We start from the raw sequence: 21,759 nt of genomic DNA on the forward strand, positions 1-21,759 counted from the left end.
CTCAGGATGGAGGGGAGGGCCTAAGCACTGGCAGAATGTTTTATCCATCAAGGTCCTGACAGATGCCAGGAGACGGGTGGGGTGGAGGTGGTGGTGAGAAATGACTTTTGCAGGCAGGACAGTGCCTCCCCGTCCTGGTCTGGCTCTCCCCCAGGCAGTCCCAGCCCTCTACCACATGGGTCCTCCCCTAGGCCTGGCCACAAGGAACTGAACACAGAGAGGCCTGGGACTTTTCTAGGGCACATAGCAAGCTCCCCATCTCAGCCAAGAGGCAGAAACCATAACTGAGGGCCGTCGGACCCAGCCAGACCCACAGCGGGACAGAGGAGTCATTTCGGCTCCCACAGGGTTTGAAACAACTTCAATTCCTTGCCCCAGATTTCCATCAAAATCCAGACTTCCCATTTCCCATGGCAATGGGCCGACTTTTCTGCACAACAGTGAATGCTGCCCACCACAGTCCCTGCCAAGCCCTACTGTCCCACTCTTCGCTCATTTAAGTACCTGCCTGTGCACTTATGTGTCTATGTGTGCATGTGTGTCTGTCACTACACACACATTTGTCCCTATATACTCTCGTCTGTCTGTGCCCACGTCTACCCTGGAGCACACACTTACCCTTTTGTATGTGTGTCATCTGTGCACACAACAGCACGCGGTCTCCTCCCATGCTCTGGTGTAAGCTAAGTGTGTGTAGTTGCCCTCACCACTCATGTGCACTAACTCCGGTCTGCCTTGGGGTCCAAGGAGGCCAGAGCTCCCTATGGCCCCCAAGTTGCTCAAGTACTCCACTGCCAGGCCTGCGAGTGTCCACTGTACCCACTCCACACCTTCCACGGGGGCTTCTGACTCCACAGGGACCCTGCAAGGCCTGGAGAGGGTAGGTGAGCTGAGCCCTGACCCTTGTTCTGCGCCTGAGGCTCCTCCTGCTGCTCTGGGGCTACTTGGGTGATGGGGAGAAGCGGGTTCGCGCTGGCGGGACTCAGCCTCCTGCCCTGGGGCTCAGACTCGGCCCTCCCCACCCCGACCTGTCTGAGGTGATGCAGGGCCGTTGCTGCTGCTCTGGGGTGTGTCTGCAGGCAGGGTCCTGCCCATGGCCTTGCACCCACAGGAACCCAGACACTTGTCACAGACATAAAACGATCACAGGAACACAGACTCTCCTGTACACTCATGCACACACATACCCCCAAATACACAGCAGACACACAACACTCAACACATACCTGACACCTGACCCAAAAAACAGACATATGACACCCATAAGCAATCACACAAAATCCCAGACACACAACACACATACACACTGCACGCACCCACAGACACCTATGAATACAGAAGCACAAACAGCCCCAAATCAGACGCACACTGCCGATGCACAGGTAGACACACATAGATACACAGAAATATACAACACCACACACAGACACACAACCCAGGCGCCCACATCACAGACACGCACTCACACGGGCACCTGCCATTCAAGGCCACCCCAGCTGACCCACACTGCCACCAGCACCATCGGGAGCTCTGTCCCACTTGTTCACTGCTGCCTGGCATCTGCCTCCTCCAGGAAGGCTCCCCGGATGGCACCCAGCCTGCCCATCTGACATAACCCCACATCCATCCCTCCCCTCTACTCCTCCAACAGTGGATTCCCAGGCTGTGCTTGCAACAATTTATCAATTAAACATTTTTTTTTTCAGGAGCTCCCTGGTGATCCAGTGGTTAGGACTAAGCTTTCAATGCCAGGCCTGGGTTCAATCCCTGGTCAGGGAACTAAGATCCCACAAGCCATGCAGTAGGGCCCGAAAAACCATCTTTTTTCACACCTAACAACAGGATTAACTGGACAACAAGGGTCCTCTCTCCACACCTGATGATCAGCCCCAGTGGGATGCATTGAGAGGTACTAGAACCAAGTACCCAAGGACAAAGCCTGGTTCTGCCCACCTTGCCCTTTATATCCCTGTGCCTCGGTTTTCCCAGCTGTGAAATGGGGACAGTAAGATTTGCTGTAAGAATGAATGAGCTGGGCTTCCCTGGTGGCGCAGTGGTTGAGAGTCCGCCTGCCGATGCAGGGGACGTGGGTTCCTGCCCTGGTCCGGGAAGATCCCACATGCCGCGGAGCGGCTGGGCCCGTGAGCCATGGCCGCTGAGCCTGCGCGTCTGGAGCCTGTGCTCCGCAACGGGAGAGACTGCAACAGTGAGAGGCCCGCGTACCACACACACAAAAAAAGAATGAATGGGCTGATTCCCATAAAGGCTCTGAAAAGGGAAAGGCTCTCGGTACTCGTTGCTGTTGTTGGAGTGGGTGTTACCTCCCTCTTCAGAGGCAGCCCGGGTTTGCAGCCTTTTTGGGGATCCTCCATCATGGCTCCCGCTTTTGGACTTCTGAGCTCCCCATGGGCAGGGACAGTGTCTGTCTTGCTCCTCACTGTTCCAGCTAAGTAAATGCTGGTGGAATGAATGAATACATGAGGGAAGGAAGGAAGGAAGGAATGAACCAGTCCCAGGCCCTGTTACAGCTGGCCCAGCTCTGGGAGGCAGCGGGAAGACCATTTGGCAAGATCAGGCCCCAGAGAGCAAAGGCTTAGACCAGAATACCAGCAGACACATCTCAGATGGTGGGGTTTGCTGCTATAAATCTGTTGGGAAAGGCGAAAATATTCTTAGAAACACTTAAATTGCTTGAAATGCATGGAGGACTTGTTCTCCTACCCCATCTCTCCTACTGTCCCCTTGGTTATCTGCTCCAGCCACACTGGCCTCTTGGTTGTTCCTTGAACACACCAGCCAAGTTCCTACCTCAGGGCCTTTGCACTTGCTCTTCCCTCTGCTTGGAATGCTCTTCCTGACCCTCAGATAGCTGTGGGGCTCCCTCCCTCACCTCCTTCAGGTTTCTGCTCAAATGTCACCTTCTCAGTGAGGCCAGTCCTGACCCCACTCCATCCCACTGCTGAAAGCAGCCCCTCCCTGTTCAGCTCTATTTTATGATAGAGCTGTCCTTTGGCTGCCACTCCTCTCCACTGCTCTCAGCACTACCTGATGCTGTTCTTTGGTTTGTTGCTAGTCTCCCTGTGAACTCCCTGGGGCAGGATCTTGCTTTATTCAAAGTTGTAACTCTAGCACCTAGAACACTGCCTGGCACATATTAGGTGCTCAATAAACATCTGTTGCATGACTAAACAAATAAACACAATAGAATACAAAGGAATGGAAGGCCCTGGAACAGACTGGAACACACAGTAGAACGGAAACTGCAATGAAATGGACCTGATACACCATGACAACCCAACACAATGCAGCAAAGCCAGGCTGACCCTCAAGGCCTCAACAGTACTGGACGGAAGAACCAAAACCACCTCCTCCAACTATTATCCAGACCCCAGTGGAAACCATCGGGGACAGGTGGCTGAGAGCTGCATTTGGACTGGGGGGGGTCTTACCTCACTGCCTCTCCCCACAGCTATCCTGCTCTGAGGGCTTTTCCGCCCACTAGGTCCCTGTTCCTGTCCAGCTGGACAGGTCAGGGGTGGTTTCTGGTCTGGGCACCAGGGTACTGGCTCCTGTCTGGGGTGATTCCTGCTGACTCACTGGTCACAGCTCTGGACAGGATCCCATGGGCCTGATCACGTTGGAGGTGGGGGGACCATGGCCAGAGGGATGAGACACCAAGTCTGTGCGTGTGTGTGTGTGTGTGCGTGTGCGTGTGCGTGTATGCGCGTGCGCACACCTGGGGAGTTGGGGGTTAGGCTGGCCACAGGCTGCTTCTCCCCTTCACTAGTGGTTTCTACTTCACCTCTCCTGCCTGCAAGGCTCTGAAAGGTCCTGGCCCCTCCCCCCAAGCCACCTCCCAGACCTGACCGAGTCCCTGGTTAGCCTCCGGGTTATGAAAGAGAAAGAGAGAAGACTTAGGGTCACCCCCTTCTCCCCAAAAAGCCTCCATGGGGGAAGGCTGACTGGTGAGAAACTGCCCTCTGCCCAACACAGATTCAAGCCTGACTTTGAAAACCCCAATTCACTTGTGGGGCGGAGTCCTGGTCCAGGGCTTGGGCCTGTCAGGACAAGGGTGATCTAGGGGGACACTGCCTGTCTGCCTGGAGGGTTGGAGGGGTCCTGATTCCAACTGAAGCATTTTCCTGACACCTCCCTCTCTGTAGCCTTCTCCCTAATCTGTCTCTGAGACAGGACAGTTCTCCCCCTAAATCTACCTGGAATCTGACTGTCTCACCACTTCTGTTGCCCCTCTGCTCAAGACCCTCCAGGGGCTGCCACCTCACTCAGAGCAAATGTCAAATCTTCACCACAGCCTGATTATCTGCCCACCCTGTTCCCTCACTGACCTCATCCCACAACCCCTACTCTGCTTCAGCCACACTGGCCTCCTTGTTGCTCCTTGATTATGTCAGCCATGTTCCTGCCTCAGGGCCTTTGCACCTGCTGTTCCCCCCTGCCTAAAACTCTTTCCCCAGATACGCACATGGTCCCCTCCCTTATTTCCTTCAAATCTCCGTGGCATCACTTTCTGAGAGAACTTCCTTCACCCCCCACCCAACGTGGAGACCGCTCCCTCTGGCAATCTGGCTCCACCACCTGTGCCTGATTCTTCCCCGCTGACCCTTAGGACGGCCCATGTTACTGCATATTCATCAGTGCTGGTCTGTCTCACTTGGTGGCATGAAAGCTCCAGGAGGGCAGGGAGGTTGCTGCTCTCTTCATTATTACATCCCACATGCCCAGAGCAAGGCTTGGCCCACAGTAGGGGCTCAGTATCCTGGGGGCAGATAAATGAGTGAATGGATGAGCTCGAGGAATCGGGAGGGGAAGGAGGAAGAGAACACTTGAAAGCTCAGGTGGTCAGGGAGCGCCTCTCTGAGGAGGTGACATCTAAACTAAGCCTGGGGTTGAGAAAGAGCCAGTCCCTTGAAGTGTTTGAGGCAGAGGAAATAGCGAGTGCAAAGTCCCTGAGGCTGGAACCTGATCTACAAATTCAAGAAACAGAAAGAAGGTCGTGGAGCCGAGTGTAGTACGTGTGTACGTGGGGGACGGGGGTCAGGGTATTTAGGGACTGAGTTTGTTGCCTATAACCCAGGACGGGGGCGCAAGGATCCCACTCTGACACCGCAGGACCCCCTTCGTATCTGACTTGCTCCTGACAGATGGTTTTCTCTCCGTCCCGCCCCAAAACAGCCACAACTGCGATCTCAGCTCTCCGCCCACTCCCCAGGCTCCCCTCCCCTCCCCCTGTCCCCACCCAGCTCCCCCCTCTCCCGTGGTGCTGGCAGCGCCGGGAAACTGTGACTCAGGAGTCTGGCGGGAGAGGGGCCTCCCTCCCCCAACGTCCGTCCGGGCAGGCGGCCGGGCCGGAGCCAGCCCTGGCCGACACCAAGGGCCCTCCCGCCTGGCGTCCGACCGGGCTTGGGCCAGGGGTGTCCCCCCCTCGGCAGCGCAGACACTCCACGTGGATTCTTGCTAACAGCAAGAGTGGGAATAAGAGTGGCATCCCCAACCATGTATCCCTCCCAACTGCGTGGGGGGGTTATCCCCACGTTCCGAGGGAGGAAACTGAGGTACAGAGAGGCTGTTATGCTTACCCAGGTCACAAAGCAGAACTGGCAACCTGGGGAGGCAGTGCTGGCAGTGACCATGCCTAGTTGGCAAGTCTGGGGCAGGAGGCTGGGTGGAGTGTAGACAGACCGCGCACTTCCCCGGGCACCTCCCAAGCAGGAGGGACCTTGGGCTGCAGACCTGACCTTGGACCCGAACACGCCCCAGCACCAGGATCGGGGTCTCTCTTCTCTCACTAACCCTCCAACCTACACACACTCACCAAGAAACAGCCAGGCCAAGAGTCCAGGAAGGAAAATCTCCAGCAAAAGGGACACTGGGCACTTCCTGGGGTGCCTTCACGCCCCTCCCCATTTCCTCATCAGCAACCTCCCACCCATCAGCCAGTGACCTCAGCCGGACATGGTCACTTAATTTTGCAGAACACAAAACATTTTTCCCGGCCTTCCCTGAGGAAGGCTGTGGTGGGTCAGAGTGTGGGCTTCATCCAGTTCCTGACTGTCTGGGTTCAAACCCCAGCTCAGCCTCTTCTTAGCTGTTCAACCCTGGGCTGGCGCCTGTACCTCTCTGCATCTCAGTTTCCCCATCTGTACAGAGAGGCTTACAATAGAACCGCCTCCCAGGCCTGTTTCTCATGTGGAATGAGTCGATGCGCAGAGCAAGTGCTTAGTAATTGTTCCTGAGGTTCTCCGAGTTTGCAAGCTTGCAAGCCTGGGTCTGTGCCGAGTTCAGCAAAGAGGCTTGGGGACCCCCACCCCCATGCTCGTATTGAAAGCTCATCTGTGAAACTTCTCAGTCACCCTCTCCATCCCGTTAGAGTTATATGTCCAAGTTAGATTTTTATTCTCTGGCGTCCACGTAACAAGCCGAGTTAGTATTATTTCTGGCCTAAAATGTGCTGTGGTTCTGGGGGAGTAATGGACCCAGGCTACGTTCTCTTCTGATGAGGTGGCGTCCAAGCATTTCTGGAAAACTGTGCACTGTTTTCCCATCCGAAACATTCAGCGTCACCATGGATGTGGGACTTGAAGGTAGACACCGCTTCCACCCCTGGGCTGCCCAGCCCTTCCAGCCCCTCTGGAGAGGAGATTCTGGGAGTCCCTCACTCCCTTCTGCTCCCAGCCCCACCCAAAGCAAGAGCATGGGATCTCAGGGCTGGAGAAACCTCTTCCCCTTGTGTCAGAAAATAACAACATTCAGAAGGATAACAGCAGGGGCAGGCTTCTTATTCCATCCTTATAACTACCATCTGAGGGAAGTTGTCTCCTTAGCACCCTTGAATGGGGAAGTGGAGGCCCAGAGAAGTGAACCAGCTTGCCCTAAGACACACAGCCAGGAATGAGCAAGGGGGATTGGAATCCAAGCAAGTCTGATAGAGAAACGCTGCCTTTTACGGCTTTCCTCAGCTTCCTCTGCAGATGGAGCGGAGACAGCCCTGTCCTTGCTCTCCTTCTCCCTCCCGTTTCAGCTTGGGTTCAAGGTGGTTTGCAATCCAACGGGCCCGACTTCATCAATTCTTATCCGTGTGACCTTGGCTCACGAATTCCACTTTCTGCGCCTCAGTTTCCTCATCTGCAGAATGGGGGCAATGCACAGTCTCCCTCATTAGCATGCTGTGAGAATTCCCCAAGGTCCTGGACACTAAAAAGTGCTGAGCTGGCAATTCCTCAATAAATCAAGCATAGAATTACCGTATGACCCCAGCAATTCCACTCCTAAGTATATACTCAAAAGAATTGAAAACAGGTGTTCAAACAAAGACTTGTACACAAACGCTCATAGTGACACTAGTCACAATAGACAAAAAGTGGAAACAAATGTCCATCAGTTGATGGATGAATAAACAAAATGTGGTATATCCATACAATAGACTACTATTCAGTAGTAAAAAGGAATGAAGTACTGATCCACGCGACAACACGAATGAACGTGTGAAAGAGGCCAGACACAAAAGACCTCGTGTTGTATGAGTACATTCACATGAAATACCCAGAGAAGGCAAAGCCATAGAGGCAGAAAGTAGGTTAGTGGTTTCCAGAGGCTAGAGGGAGGGGGGGAATGGGGAGTGACTGTTTCATGGCTACAGAGTTTCCTCTTGGAGTGATGGAAATGTTCTGGAACTAGATGGCGGTGATGATTGCACAACAGCGTACATGCACTAAATGTCACAGAATTGCACACTTTTAAAAGGTTAAAATGGTAAATTTTATGTGTCTTTTACCACACACACACACACACACACACACACACACACAAAGTGCTTAGCCCAATGCCTGGCGTACAGAAAGCATCCAGTGAAAGTTAGCCAGGATTATTATCTTATTTCAAGAGAATCTCGTTGTACTCAGGGCTTGGGTTCCAGAGTTGGCTGGTGAAGCTTAAATCAAGTCAAAACTACAATCCACAAAACCCAGGACCTGTTTTCCCTGCCATCCATCAACGGCTCCCATGCTTGGATCCTGTGGCCACATTTTCCATGCCATGTGGCAGCCAATAGGTAACTCTGGGTGATTCTGCCCAGCTGACATTGCAATTATGGAAAAAGAAAGACAGTACATCCCTACACACGGGATAAATAGAGACTCCGACGCCACATAGTGATGAGCGTTATAAGGAAGAATGAAATGAGGGCTAGTTTAGCCAAGGTCATCAAAGAAGGCTCCTTGGAGGAGGTGACTCAGGGAGCCAAGAGGATCTCTAACTGTGACCTGCTCAGCCCTGCATGATTCACCCCCGACTCCCTCAGCCCCACCAGGCGCCCCCTGGTTCACTGCATTCTAGCAACACATTCTCTCAGTCACCTGGCTTGCTCTGTTCCCAGGACCTTTGCACGTGCTGATCACTTTGCCAGGAGCCCTTTCCCCACATCTGCCCCGGACCAGCTGCTTCTCACTCTCTGGATCTTTTCTCAAACATCACCTCCTCAGAGAGGCCCTCCTGGACTGCCCTGCCTCAAGGGGTCCCCAGCAGTCATCTTCTGTCACTTCCCCCTGCTTTATTTCTATCCTAGTACTTTTCCCACTTGAAATTATGTTTTTATGTGTCTATTATCTGTCTTCCCTGTTAAACCATCAGCTCCATGACAGCAAGGCTTTTGATCTGTCTTGTTTTCTGGTGTATCCCCCTATGCCTCAAGCCTAGAACCATGCCTGGCACATAGTAGGTGTTCAAGAAACATCTGTGGAAGTAAAGCACAAATAAATGAATGAGTGAATGTGTGAGTGAAAGAATGAAAGAATGCCTCTTTGCAGAGAGGATGGGGCTCTGTCCAGAAAAGGGTCAAGAGTGCCCCAAGGGCATGCAGTGGGGACAGGGGTGACTCTAGTGGTCCCCTCTTGGCTTAGGACTTAGCTGGGGTGTCAGTGAGGCCCTGCTTATTGATGAGGGGCTGTGGCCAAGGTAGTTCTGGTGACCGCAGCCCCATCTGTCTTCCTCCCTCTGGATGCCCACTCTGCCCACACAGTATGGGAGCTCTGCCCGTCCAGCTCCCCAGCCCATGTCCTGGCTGTGACGGCCTCCAGCCCTGGGTGACCCACAGGGACTTCCCCCAACAGGTGAAGTCTGGGGCAGGGAGAAAGTGCTGGGCAGTTACCAATCTGACCTTGCGTTCCTGAAATTGCCATCCAGGAAGTGAGTAGGGGGTGAGAGAGTCAGTGCGGCTCTCCTGAAGGCCCCCCCAGCACCCTGCCGCCCAGTGGCACTTGAGGCCCGGCCCTCAGTCAGGATGCCCAGCCCGAGTGATCCTGGGCGGGTGGGCACACTTCCCTGAGCCTCCAGTTCCTCATGAGTAGACGTGGGTGATAATTCTCGCCTCACAGGGCTGTGTGAAAAAGAAATGGGGGCGTGTGAGCAAAATGCCTCCCACAGGTCCTGCCGTGGGGCTGCACGGGATATACTTATACGAAAAATGTATTTGCTGTTTATCTGAAATTCAAATTTAGCTGGGCATCCTGGGCTTTCTGCTGTTGTTATGGATCTTGTTTTTGTTGGTGCTAAACCCGGCAACCTTAGCCAGGCACGAAATGTGTTCAGCGATGTTCACTGAATGAACCCACGGAGCTAAAATATATTCGCTGAAAGCAGAAACAAATGAGGGAGCGGTCAAAAGCTCCGTTGTCCAGGCATTATTATTATGGTTGTCATTGCTTTCTCACTTGTGGTTCAAAAGTTCCTGCCTCTGAGAACATTCCTGCTCCTGTCCCAGGCTCAGGCTGTTGGGGGAAGTTGGGACCTGCGGAGCAAAATGACTCACCCAAGGCCCTCAGGGCCTGTTGCTTCTGAGGCCAGGCCATCTGCACCCCCAGACAGCTCCTGTCCTCCACACGATGAAAAAACCCACCCCAGCTGCGCACATGTGACCCCTCTGAATCTCAGAACAGCCCCGCCAGGCTGGGACAGCTGCCCTCCCACGGTGCCGATGTGGAAAGTGAGGCCCCGAGAGGTGAAGGGACTCGTCCAAGCAGCTGGTGGCACCTCCTGGATGCTGCTTCTCATCCTGGGGCAGAACCTGGGGCCCAAGAGCCACAGCTGGCAGCGCTCCAGGCTCGGCTAGAACTGTGAGTCTCACGGCCCCATGCCTGCCCTCCCAGCCGCCGCTGGACGAGGAATTACTCAGACCCGGCTTAACTTCATGAAGGAAATTCCTCCCCCTGGCAGCCTTCCCACAAATCCCCAGCTCCATGGCCGGGAACTGCCTCCCCCAAGGCCCACTCACCTCCTGGCAGCAGCAGCAGATGTGGAAACCCAGGCTTGGCTCTGAGCTGGCAGACAGTGGGTGGCGGGTGGGGCTTGAGCCAGACACGCTCCACCAATGCAGCCAGCTCTGCATTTCATTCAGTCATTCAACAGACAGAGGCCCAGGCACCGGGCCCCTTTCTTGTGTTGGTTGGGGGGAAAAGTGGGTCAGATGATGAATGTTTAAAAAGCCCAACACACAGCAAGCGCCCAGGTATCTATCCTTCTCCTCCGAGCACCTACTGTGTGCTTGGCACCAGCCATAGGCCTGTTTGGCCTGTGAGGGGGACAGGATCACACCAGGAAATCAGAGTGAAGAAGAGACTAGGAAGCTGCTAGAACCAGCTAATGCCCTCAGAGCCTATTCTATGGGGCTTGGGGTCCCAGCGTTATCTCACAGGGTCCCCGTAGCAACCCTCAGTGGTAGGACTGTTACTATCCCTGTTACTCAAAGCACGGCGAGATGACCAAGGCTCACGACAAGGATTAGCACTCGCTTTAATATCTCCCACATTTAGGGAGAATGAGCCGTTACTGAGGTAATAGCCATTACCTATTGAGTCAACTCCCTTCAAGGGGTGATCATTTATTCATTCCACAAATATTTAGTGAGACCTACCATGGGCCAGGCCCTGGGGGCACAACAGTGAATAACACAAACAAAGCAAAAATTTTATACAGTCCTGGTAAGAGCACAGGGTCTGGAGCCAGATGCCTGGGTTTTAAGTCCCAGCTCTGCCACCTACCAGCTGTGTGACCTTTAACAAGTAACTTGAACACTCTGAGCCTCAGTTTCATTTTCTGAAAAATTAACGAGAGTAACAGTACTCACCTCCTGGGGTTGTGAGGGTTGAATACATTTCTCCATGCAAAGTGCTGAACTCAGAGCCTTGTATACACTAACAGTTCAACACATACTGAGCCTTTTTCTCTGGAATCTCCTTTTCTCAGATGAGTAAACCAAGCCTCAGAGAAGTTACAGCACCTGCCCGAGTGAAAAACTAGTTGAGGTGAAACTTGAATCCAAACAGCCAAAGGACTGAGAGGGCCCCTCCTTCAGCCCCAGCCTCAGTCCACTCCAGTTCAGAGGGGCCCAGCTCCCTAGCACCCGCCCCACCCGAGGCACAACTTTTAACCGTGATCTTCAAGGCCCTCCAAGGACACCCTCGTGCAGTGTCCCATGAATCACCTGCATTCCAATCTCCACCGGGTGTTCATCTTCACCGGCCCTGCCCCCAGTGTGCAAACATGCCTGTGTCCATGCAGGGCCCTGGGGTCTGCATTTTAATAAGAGTTGCTGATGGTTGCTGTACTGGGGCCTAATGCAGCCAACTAGGCCAGGAGCAGGGCTGAGATGGAGGTCATCCAGGCAGAGGTGAGAGCATGAACCAGGTGTGAGGTGGGCTGGAGTAAACAATGTTTTATTTCAGACAGGAGGGAGGGGCTGGGGAGGAAGGAAGGAAGGAAGGGAGGGAGGACGCGAGGAAGGGGAAGGAAAGAAAAAAAGAAAGAAGGAAGGAAAGGAAGGAAGGAAGGAGGGGAAAAGAAAGAAAGGAAGAAAGAAAGAGAAAGGAAGGAAGGAAGGAACGGAGGGAGGAAGGGGGAAGAAAGAGAGAAAGAAAGAGAAAAAAGGACAAGAAAGGAAAGAAAGAGAGAAAAGGAAAGAATTCTCATCTTGCCAAGCTTGCCCAAACTGAGTTTGGGGCCAGACCACAGGGCTCTCATTTCTCCCCTGATTTTTCTGCCAGAGGCAGGAAACGTTCTCCCTCGGGATGATCAGAAATAGCTGAGTTCAAAAACTAGGCTGGGTGAGAGAATTCCAGGCGAGGGGGAGGGATTTACACCAAAGGGCTCTGTGGAGTCTAGAGGTTCAGGGCACGGCCGCTGGCGCCAGTAGGCCTGGGTTCAAATCCCTCTTCTGCTCCTGCCTGGCTGTGTGACCCTGGATTTGGCCTCAATTTCTCACCCACAAAGCAGGAACCATAATGGTACCAGGCATGGCTGCATCTAGGTATTCAGATTTCATCCTCAGCACTTGCTTTCTCTCCATTTTTCCTGCCTCAATTCTCATTCAAACTCCCCGCTCATAGAAGCAAGATGAACTCCATGCTCCAAGCTTCCACTCAACCAGCCACCTGAATAGAAAGCACTTCATTCTTTTTGGTTCCAGCTAAAATCCCAGGCCTGCCTCTCATTTGCTGAGAGGAGGCAGTGCTCTGATTGGTCAGTGCTGGGTCACATGCCCTACCCCTAGGGGAAGCGTACCTAGCATGTGCCACTTTATTTACAAGATCCTGTTAAGCTTCCTGACAATCTCCTTTGGAAAATATCCCTTTGGGAAGGCTTGGAGAGGTGAACAGACTGGGCCAAGTCTACCCAGAGCTGGCCTCAGCTCCTGAGCCCTCGCCCTCCACTCCTGCCCTCTCCCATCTCAGCCTCCAGGAGAGGAGAGGTAACAGGGGTGACTCATGGGACATTTGTCTTGAGAAGAACAGTCTCGTCCATCTCCTCGTCTCTGAGCCTGGGGGGGAAGGGTAATCACCTGAGGCCCTGAGAGGTTCAGGCACTTGCCCAAGGTCACACAGCAGGGAGAGGGGAGCCAGGGTCTGGACCTGGAAGGTGGCCTGGGTTTGAACCCAGCTCTGCCCCTTAACCCTTGTGTAAGCCCAGGTGAGGTGAGTGCTTTGGTTCCCTGGGTCTCACTTGCAAAATGGCCCTAAGCCCAGGAGACACCCCATGGGGTTGTCAAGCTGATGCTCACAACTAGCCCTTACTGAAAAGCTGTGTCCCCCGACTCTGGGGCCCCAAGCCTGGCTTGCACAGGGTGGGACCGGCCGCTGCAGTGAGCACTTTACCCGGATTAAACTTCGTGACCGCCTGGAAAAAGGGAGGTGCTGCTGTTGTTGTTATTATTACCTCCATTTTACAGAAGAGAAACTGAGGCACAGAGAGACATGACTTGCCCGAGGTCACACAGCCAGAAAAGGGCAGAGCAGGGATTTGAACCCAGGCCAGTCTGGTTCCAGAGCCCACCTCTTTACCATTATCCAGTACCCTGCACACAGTCAAGGCTAGATGCCATTACTGTTTTTGTCACTGTTACTGTTGGTATCTGCCTAGCTTTCTGCAGTTAGGGTCCTACCCTGAGAAGGAGGGTATGTCCAAACTTCCCAGGATCCCATCCCAAATGGCTATGACCCTGCTGGGGAAACTGAGGCACAAAGCAGGCATGTATGCCCAAGGTTGCACAGCCCTAGGGTCAGCTACAGCTTCTCAAGGCAGCCTCCCCTCGAGACAGCATCTCCTGGACCACTCCGCATCTCTCTCTTTCTCTCTCTCTCTCTCTCTCTCTCTCTCTCTCTCTCTCTCTCTCACACACACACACACACACACACACACACACACACACACACACACACACACTCCCCGTGGGGCAGGGGCTGCCTCCCCCGCCTCCCTCGGCTCCACGCTGGCTGCGGGACATTTGTTACTGTGTCAGTTCCAGCTCCCGCCCTGATGGGGGGCCGACAGGCAGGGGGCTTCCTGGCGGCTCTGGGAGGGAGGAATGCGCCCCCGCCCCCAGCCCCATATGGCCTCCATCCCGGCCCATCTGCTTCCCATTGCCTGACGCGGCCACTGCGGGGCCGCCAGAGCCCGCCCGCAGGGGTGCGAAGTTTATGTGGCCGGGCCCGGAGCCGGCGGTGACAGGGCCACACACGCTCACACAGACACACACCGGACACCCCCCACCAGCCTTGATGCGTGCACGGACACAAAATCCATCCTTCCCTCCGCCGCCAAATACACCCGTGTTCTCACGCTCACACCAGCTAACAGCAAAGACCCCCAACCTGAACACTCCAGAGACCTGCAAATCCCACACAAACACACACCAGAGCCCCCCACCAAACCCTGACACACACACAACAATCCACTCCCAGAACTGACCCACTGACAAACATACACACAGACTCACACGTGCAGCCGCTCTACACTCCCCACCCACTGACACACCCCCCACCCTCCCAAATGTGTCCCCCACACAAAGACACACTCACACCTACACACACACACCCTGCCCTGACCCAGATGACACCCAGATGACACCGACGCAAAACGGTGACTCACACACAGGCCCGGGTCCCAGAGAGGCCACCAGGCACAGAATGGCCACTCCCCTCCTTCAGAGCCCCGTTCCACCCTAGCATCTCCCAAACCTGGGAGGTGTTATGAGGGCCCAGACCCCTGTGCTGGCCATCTGACACCTACCGTCCTGCCCCATCTTCCCTCCTAGAAGCCTGCCGAAGCCGGACCCAGGGGACTCCGTATCCGGTGCCTTTTCTAGAACACCTGAGGCTGTTTCCACCAGACTCACCTGGGCTCCTGGGCACCTGGTCCATCTCCAGGAGACCTCATCATTCACCACCACCTCCAGGGGCCCAAGGTGGAATTCAGGGGCCCATGAACCTGGACTGGGAAAGAAAGGTACATCTTCACCAACCACCTGAAATTCAGCATTTCCCGCTCTTACAGGTGGACTTGGGAAATGAACCTCAGCAGGACCGTGGCTTTGTCCCTCAGAAATCACATGCTGTCCCATGCCCCTCTACAGTGTCTCAGAAACAGCTTTTATCCTCTTTTCAACTTCAAAATTACCCTAGTTATTAGGCCCGATCTTATCATTAAATTCATTAGCAAAGAAGTACAGCTGTCCCCATATCGAACATTCGACTAGTTCAATATAATTGGTTTTCTTTTAATCCTATACACTTTAATTTATAAATTTAAATCTAAATTTACAAACATAAAAGGGATCCATGGCATGAAAGCAGATAGGAGCCCCTGAACCAGGTCCAGGTACTGTATTATTTCACTTTTTTAATATTATTATAGCTTTTTATGGTTAGGAACACAGTGCGTTTGGGTAGCTTGCCCAGGATCACACAGCTCCAAATGGCTGAGCTGGGATTTGAACCTGGACAGCCTGACTCACCTTGAGCTCTATGCTATCGGGTCTGTGAAAATGCAGGGTCCGTGCCCCGCCCCCAGGGAGAGGATCCCAGGGTCTAGGAGGCCCCACCAGATACACCGCCCAGCCTGGGGACCCTGGGAACGTCCCGGCCAGCCCAGGGCAGATCCAGCCAGCTGCCCCAGCCAGAAGGGAGCCTAGCTGCCTTTACAACGTGTGAGATTTCTCACCAGTGGCAATGACAGGAAGAGCAGGCTCCTAGCTCCCAGCTCCCAGCTCCCAGCCCGCCTGCCACTGGGGCTGCTGCAGAAGTTGAAAATGAGCTTCCCTCTGCAGGGCCCCTGGAGGAGGGAACAGCCGGTGGGCCCTGGAGCCCTCTGTCCCCTGTCCCTCTATTCACCTGACCCTCTCTCTGTCTGCCTGCCTGCAGCTCAGGAAACCTGTCCCCTACAAGCCAGAAACAGTCACCAGAAAGAAGGGGGAGGCTTTCTGTGTCCTCCACTGCTTGGCACTGTCCATTCATTCATTCATTCCTCAGTCATCTATTGAGCACCTACTCTGCCAGCCTGGGAGCAGAGGCTACAGCTGTGAACAAAATCCCCATCCTGGTCGAGCTCGGGGGCAAGTGGAGGTCTCAGACAAGAAATACGCGAACAAAAAGATATATAATAACAAGACATAAATCAGGGCAGGGGGCAAAGAGAAAAGCCCAGGGTGGGAGTGTGTTTAGATAGTGGTCTGGGGAGGCCTCGTTAAGGAGGTGACCTTTGAGTAGAGGCCTGGAGGAAGTGAGAGCTGTGGAATATCCAGGTGGAGGAAGGAGCAGATGAAGGGCCGCTACCATCTGGCTTCCCTGAGCTCTGCTTTCTGCCTTCTTCCAGTCTGAATCTGAAACTGGGCATTCAGGAGCTTGCCCTCTCGCCAGTTCCCCCATCCTGGGGTCACCTCCCTTCATCCTCCCATTCCTCCCTCCCTCCCTCCCTCCCTCTCCTTCCACCCTAAGGGCCCAGGGTGTTACATAAGCACCTATGAAATTATTTGTTTCCCTCTTTCAAGGGAATGCCTCATCACCCCCACTGGAGTGGAAGCCCAGGAGTCCAGAGGCTGGGGGTCCTGCTTCTTGCTCTTCCCCAGCACCTGGTACAGTGCCTGGCCTGTGCCCATTTGACAGATGAGGAGACTGAGGTTCAGAGCAACACCTTGGCTGACTCAAGCTTCGCCATGGAGGCTCTGCAGCTGGGGACTCAGCTGTGTCAGACTCCAGGTCCTGGGCCCATAACCTTAATCTGATGGCCTCTTCTTCAGGGACTGCCCTTATTCCAAGCCTGTCTCCCGTCTCACCGCAGGCAGTGGGGAACAGCCCCCAAATCCAACTGTGCCGTGGTCTCCTGAATACCTCAGCCTCAGCTTGTGGCTGATGAAATCATAAAGTTTACGGTAGCCATAAATTACTAGTTTTGTCCAGGGCTTCCCATGTGCTGGACACCGTTGCATCTATCAGCTCATTTAATCCTCCCACCCACCCTAAGAGGGCAGGGCCCATTTTACGGAGGAGGAAGTCAAGGCACAGAGCAGCAAGGCGCCTGGAAGGGAGGAACAGCCGGCACGGAAACGAGCAGAGCCCAGGCGCACGGCGCTCCCCGCTCCCTCCACCTGCCGACCACGGCCACGGGCAGCGCGGTCCCGGGGGGCCCGGGGAATGCGCGGGGGCGGAGGGCGCCCGCAGAGCCCGGCTCACGTTTCCGGCCCGGCCGGCAGCCCCCTCCGCCCCCTCGCCGCCGCCGCTGCTGGCGGCCCCCTCATTAAGGCGCCTTGCCTTCCACCTCCGAATTTTCCACGCAGGGTTAGCCTGGCGACGCGCTGTCTGCGGGCCCCATAAAGGCCGCCGTGTGCTGCATTCGTCTCGCTGGGGGCCGGCGGGGGAGGGGGCCGCGGCCTGGAGGGGCGCCCGGCGGCCCGCGGGCGGGGACCTCGCCTGCTCCTTGCAGCAAGGGCCCCCTTCCCGGGTCGGGACGCAGCCTCGAGAATTCCACATTCGTAAATATCCATTTCAAAAAGGCAAACAACAGCAAAAAAACCCAGCCGGCGTTTATGGAGCGCTGCTAAAAGGACCAAGAGCGCTTCAGAACCAGCGCGTCCCATGAGACCCTCCTAGCAAACTCAAGGTGGAAAGGCTTCTCTGAGCCTCGTTTTTGCAGGAGAGAAGACGGAGCCCAGGGAGTTGAAATAAACTGACCACGGTCACACAGGAGGGTGTGGGATCATTTTAATGAATCCGAGCACAGCTCAGGCTTCTCTATGGAGCGAGCACCTACTATGTGCCAGGCACGGTTCTAGAGATTGGGATAGAGCCGTGAACAAAACACAAAACTTCCTACCCTCTTGTGGCTGATGTTCCAGTAGGGGAGCCAGACATTGGCAAATAAACTAAAAGTGTCAGAGGGTGGTGAGTGCTGTGGGGAAAGATCAAGCAGGAAGGGGGGCTGGGGAGTGAATGTGGTGGGGAGGGCTCTGTGAGGGGGATGGGGAGTGCATGAAATGGTGCATAATAGGACGGTCAGGAGAGGTCTCTTTGAAGGTTGGAGTCATGTGGACTGCCATTAGATAATGGAAGGGTGTTCCAGGCAAGAGAAACAGCATGTGCAAAGGCCCTGAGGCAGGAGCATGCTTAGCCAGCATTTCTTGATCATTTACTACAGGTATCTCTCATGCATTATTTTTTTCCATTCCTTTCAACCGCTCTGGCCAGTCTAGGAATCTACATAAATCTCTTTTTCTAGCTGAGGAGATTGAGGCCCAAGAGAGGTTAAGAGGCCTACCTAAGGTCCCTTAGCAGGTCAGTGGCCAAGGTGGGATATGAACTAGGGTCGCTTGCACTCATAATGATGTGGTACATTGATGTGACATGGGCAAAGACAGGTCTGATTCTCCACCTTTTAGCACAGGGACTGGCCAGGGCAGTAGGGGAGGGACAGAAGGGAGGAAGAATTTCAGAACAGTGTGCACCCTGCATCCATTAGTGGTGGGATTCCTCCTGGCGGCTCATCTCTGTGTGAAGATGCATGCAGTAAATAATACCTAGATCGTCTCAGAGGAGGGCAGCATCTGGACGAGTTTGCCTGAGCCGCCTGCACCTGGTGCTTCCAGGGTCCTGCAACCGGCAAGGGAATTCAGAAGACAGAAGGACAGAACACTTGGTAAGTGAATCTCTGTCCTTCTGCCTGCTTTGTTAGTATCCACGTTTGTTTCAAGGGCACACACACACACACCCCACACTACCTTCCATTTTTGCTGTCAGAGAGGGGTCGGGTATCCTGGGAGCGTTGGGTTTCTCAACCATGTCCACATCTGAGGAGAGTGGGGTCCTCCCATGAAGGGTCCCCCAGTCCTGACTCCCCAGACTACACGTCAGTCTCAGCCAGCTTCTCCCTGGCTCTCCAAGCATCTCAGAACCAAGAGGCAACTCTTGACCAGTGACCCTGGCCTACTTTTCATTCTCCCCCAGCGACACCAGCCTCCTCTGCATTATCACCTCCACTGCACAACTTCACGTTTCCCTCTCCATGCCAGCCAGGATGCCAGCAGAGTCATTTTGCTCTACCCGGACTTCCCCTGGGCATTCTTCAGAATCGCTGCGCTCATCAATATACCATGTTTTTTTTTTTTTTACTCCCATCACTTAGGAATTCATGCCCAGCTCTCCGAGAGTCACCCATGTCACCCAGCTACTCTCCAGCCATCCCCAGATTTCTGTGTGAGTCAGTCCATGACTCAGGAAACCCCTGTCGGCTCAGACCTAGGGGGTTACTCCTTTTGCTCCCCCATTTATACAGCAGTGCCTCCCCGACGTCCTCCAGTTCCCATGCTTATCTTTCCCACTTGACACACCCGGGACCTCACAGCCACGCTCCACGATTCTCCTTTTACTTCAAGATGTGACCAAGGTTTGGGCCAACATAAGCCAGTGTCATGCCTATTTCTCCATGTCCCCGTCACAGTCACACACCCACCTGCAGAAGGAACCCTCCTGCATCCCGCCCTCACACACACTTGCTCTCAGAGGAGACCAGCTAAAGGCTGGCTTCACCACCCTGGCCTTTGTCACCCTTCCTCTGTGCAGTGGGACCCTCCTGCCTGCCGACGTCTTGGCATCTGGGGTCCATGCCAGCGTGACTCCCCGGCTTGCCTGTGTCCTTTTGGGTGACACTGCAGATGATGGGGACCCTGTATCCCCAGTGTACCTGCGTCACTGCTGCAATGATCCCCTCGCTTACATACGAGCAACTGGTAGAAAACAAGACAGTTACTGAATCACCCTCTTCCCTCACACCACCTCTCAGCCTCCCAGTGTCTCTCGCCAATTTTAAACCATCTTTCCCTCCTCATTTGGTTTCTCGCTGTCTGGCCACTGCCCCCTCTTCTGTGCTCTGCCCTTTCCCCGCCTTTGCACCTCTCTGATGGCATCCATCGCTGCTTTTGTTCTTCCTCTCCGGAGGCCAGGCTTTCCTCTGTGTTTTCCCAGGAAAGGGGCTAAAAGCCCAGCTCTCTCCTAGTGGCCCCTTCTGTCCTGCCTCCTCTTCCTCCCTCTTTCCCTCTGTGTCTGCATCTCCTCTCCATTCTTCCTCCGGCTCCAGCCTCTCAGGGAACATGTTGTCTCTATTCATCTCTCTCTGAGTCCCTGTCTTAGGTTCATATCTCTTTCTTCTCTTTTCTCACTTTCTAGCAACTCTCTCATCATTTTACTCCCTTTCTAGCCACCCCTTCTCCAACCTTCTGAGGCCCCCTTTCTCTTTCAATTAAGCCCATCATCTTATTTCCTTCCTCTACCCCATGGCCCTGATCCATCTCCAGATCCATAGATACCTTTATGTCCTTTATCTCCCAAATTTATATTCACCCTGGTCCTCCCTCCACCATCTTTGGCCTTTATCCAACCCCACCCTCACTTTCATCTCTGCACCAGCTCTTTTCCCCATGAGCTCCATCCCTTCATGAGCCAACCATCCCACTCTGCCTCAACCTTGTAGGGTCTTTCCCCCACTGTACGGTCTTGTCTCCCAGCCCTGCTCAGACCCCCTACTAATTCCACATCTTCTGCCACCTCCCCTTTTGCTCTCTGTCCCTGGGCCACCTTTCTGCCCTGTCCCTTTTATCTATCATACCAGCTACACACTCTCCCCTCCTAACCCCATGTATACATTTCAGCTCAGTATTAAAATTCCTGAGGGTTAAAATCTCTGTTTTCTGAACGCTGACTGAAGCTGAGTATCACCACCATGGAATGCATCTGAAAGACAAGGGGGAATGTAAAATCCTATCGGACAATTTAAAACTATCCGTCCATTTTATTATTACTATGATTAGTAGTCAATTTTAAACTTTGAGCTCATTGGGAAGATCAGTTTCTCTCACTCTGTCAGCTGCTCGGGGACCCTTTCCCTGCGGCCAGGGCACCACACTGAAGAGATGGGCCCTCTCGGCAGACACGTGGAAGGCTATCACTGGTCTCTGGGTCCAGGGCCATGAATTCCCAGACACGCTTTTTCGTAATATGTTCTCAAGATGGAGCTTTTATCCAGGATTCACGATTTGGGCAAATTTAAAACGTCCTTCCTTTTCAGCTACTGAAGTACTTGCGTGAATAGCAATAACTATAGCACGTTGCTTGTACAGCGTTGTAGCCTGAAGACAGGAAATAGTATAGAAAGTATGTACCTAAAGCTCTTGCAGGATATCCATGGTTCTGCAGTTGGATCGGCGAGGACAAAGGATCATGTGGTTCCTCATTTTCTCTAAATCTTCCTTCATTTTCTAAATATGCCCAAATAAGATGTTTTCCTAAAAGACTCCTAAAAGAGGAAATGAAATAACTGAAACTATTACATTCTTAAAGGTTATATTCTTATCATGAATTTTATGATTTGTCATGAAAGCTAGCAAACCACGTAATGGTACAAGTAGTAGAATGAATGCTACTGCTCTGTTGCTATCGTTTAATTATTTATAATCATTTGCTCGAGAAAAAATGATGTTTCATCCAAAGTTATCACTTTTGTATTAACCATCTATTTATTTCCTTAGTTTTGATTTCTTTGAACCTTCTTGTTTTTAAAACAGTCGACCGTGTTCACAATAATTATTAAAATAGGACTGTGTTTTGCTCCTTTACAGTAAATATATGTTTACATCTCAAGTGACTGATAGACTTTCAACCAATAGAGCCCACAAGAAGATATTCACTCAACTGTCCTGTAGTGACAGCTTGTAAATTTTGCCAACTTTTAAATTTTTATTTTTCTAAGGCCTGTAGGCTTTGGCCAATGTTTCATGATGACTTTTAGAAGCAACCAGTAAAGTGAAATACAGGCCTTGTTCATATCCCTGATGAGGTGCGACACTGACAGCGTGTTCACATATTGGCAGGTCAGGCCGAGTGCGGCTGAAAATAACCGAGAGAAAAGCGCTTGGTTCTTAGGACAAACAAG

This window comes from Stenella coeruleoalba (genome assembly GCF_951394435.1).
Source record: "Stenella coeruleoalba genome assembly, chromosome: 15".
Classification (NCBI taxonomy): domain Eukaryota; kingdom Metazoa; phylum Chordata; class Mammalia; order Artiodactyla; family Delphinidae; genus Stenella; species Stenella coeruleoalba.